This window comes from Pseudomyrmex gracilis, unplaced genomic scaffold (genome assembly GCF_002006095.1).
Source record: "Pseudomyrmex gracilis isolate BER0280 unplaced genomic scaffold, ASM200609v1 scaffold_1200, whole genome shotgun sequence".
Taxonomy (NCBI): domain Eukaryota; kingdom Metazoa; phylum Arthropoda; class Insecta; order Hymenoptera; family Formicidae; genus Pseudomyrmex; species Pseudomyrmex gracilis.
Genome location: NW_018021784.1, coordinates 27649 through 29774, shown reverse-complemented (window position 1 = coordinate 29774; position 2126 = coordinate 27649).

The window sequence follows — 2126 nt, the reverse complement described above, 5'->3', positions numbered from 1 at the left end:
CTACATCTTGTTAGGGGGGAGATTTAAACTTCCCCCCTCCGCGACGAAGCGAGGGGACACAGCCCCGCTTCGCCGCCTTTGGACCGAAGTCCTAGGTCAAACACTCCCTAGAAGGTGGACCCATCCTCTTAAATTGGCCATAGCTCAATGCTATGGCCCTCCCCCCCGTACGCCCCTGGGTTGACCCTACCAAGCTCTTACTTGAGCTTGGGGGAAGCAGGCCCAGGGCGGGCCTTCTTCTTGACTCCCCTCCCCCCGATCCGAGCAGGGCTGCAAGCGCCCTGCTTGGATCCATCTTCAGCCCCGTAGCGGATGCTGAAAATGTAGATGTTGGGACTGGGGGAACATTTTCCTATTTAGTTGAGGAGAATCCAAGTGGTGACAACTATGTAAGTATCCTAATTGCCTTAATAACGATATGAAAATCAGTCACAACTTAATTTCTTATATTTGGTAAATTGTCCGCGTGCAAGCAGAACAAGTTGCTTTGTAGCAATCGAACGCAGAGCAAAGCCTGAGAGCGGCTATGCCATTGTAGTTTTTTACGACAGTTTCAATTACTGGTTTTAGCCGTATTTCTACAAAAGTGGAACTCAAAAGCCGTTCTCCATGAAACTCAAGTAACAGGTCTTGTGGAACTGATCAGTCATGTTAATCGATTGACTGATTTAACTCTGCAATTGGTCAATTCCACAAGATCTGCTTCTTGCGTTTAATGTAGAACGGCCTTTGAGTTCCACTTTTGTGGAAATACGGCTAAAACCAGCGGCTGAAACCGTCGTAAAAAACTAAAAACAATGGCATGGCCGCTCTCAGGCTTCTCTCTGATCGAACGTGATTTTGTTCTTACTTTTGGAATCAACAATATAGTACATGTGACATTAACAATAGAGTTTCGTATACAAAAATTTTCAAAAATTAAAGCTCTAGGCTGTGTCTAGTTAAGCAAAAAGGAACGAACAAATGCAGGAGATGCAAAAAAATACAGGAATTGTAATGCAGAAATAGCAGGAATTAAAGAAGTCAAGAAAGTGCAAAAGAAAAAATGAGAAGGTGTCTCTCCGATTTGTTGTGGAGCATGCACAGTAGCAGACAGTTGTCTGCACCTTCTCGACTTCTTTCAATTCCTGCTATTCCTGCATTTCAATTCTTGTATTTCTTGCATTTTCTGCATTTGTTTGTTCCCTCTTGCTTAACTGAACACAGCCCTGGACTGTTATGTTGAAAAAGTAGTTATCACAAGTAAGAATACACTTGATTCAATTAGAGAAGAGAATTTCGACGAACCAAAACTCGTCCGTTTCGCGCACCTTCCCTACTAAAAAGTCTTCTTACTTCACAGCCATTGGCTGTCAGCAAGTGTTCTACCAATCCCGCACGCAACGCTATCTCTACTTTGCCCGCTTTTCTTCCTTTTTGCCCAGTAAAATTCTCTTCTCTAATTGAATTGAGTGTAGTTCATTATGTACAAATAAACAAATATGGGAAATAATGGGAATTGTGGCAAGCCTAGTTGGGAATAGAGATAACCAATTGTAAAAAAATAATTGATTTCGAAAAAATTCGATTTTTCAAATAATCGATTGTGTTAGATCGATTATTTGTAAACTAATCGGAAAATAATTGATTATCTGTTTTCTTTTTAAACCAAATAAAGACAATAAAAAAATTATTTTAAACATCTTATTTAGTAGAAAATACCGAAATATTTAAAAGAAAAGTCGCATTGCGTTACGTTCTTTGTACCTAAAACATAAATGAAAATAATTATTAGGTAATGCAAGTCACAAAATGAATAAAAAAATATAATTATTATTAGATATAATTATACATATATCACCTGAACCATTATAGCGTAAACATACAGCATGCGTGTATACTCATTAGTCTTATTTCAAATATGTTCATTATCTCAACAAAGATGGAAAGTAAGGTAAATGTCCCAATGGCCGGACGCGTCTGAGTATTCAGACATCGGTTTAAATTATCAAAATTATAATGTATAACATTTCAAGATATAATAAAAAAACTATTTAAAAAGACTTTAAAACATCTTATTTTTATAAAATCAAAAAATATTTTTTTCACGGTAACTAAAATAGGAGAAAACAAATATTAATATCGAG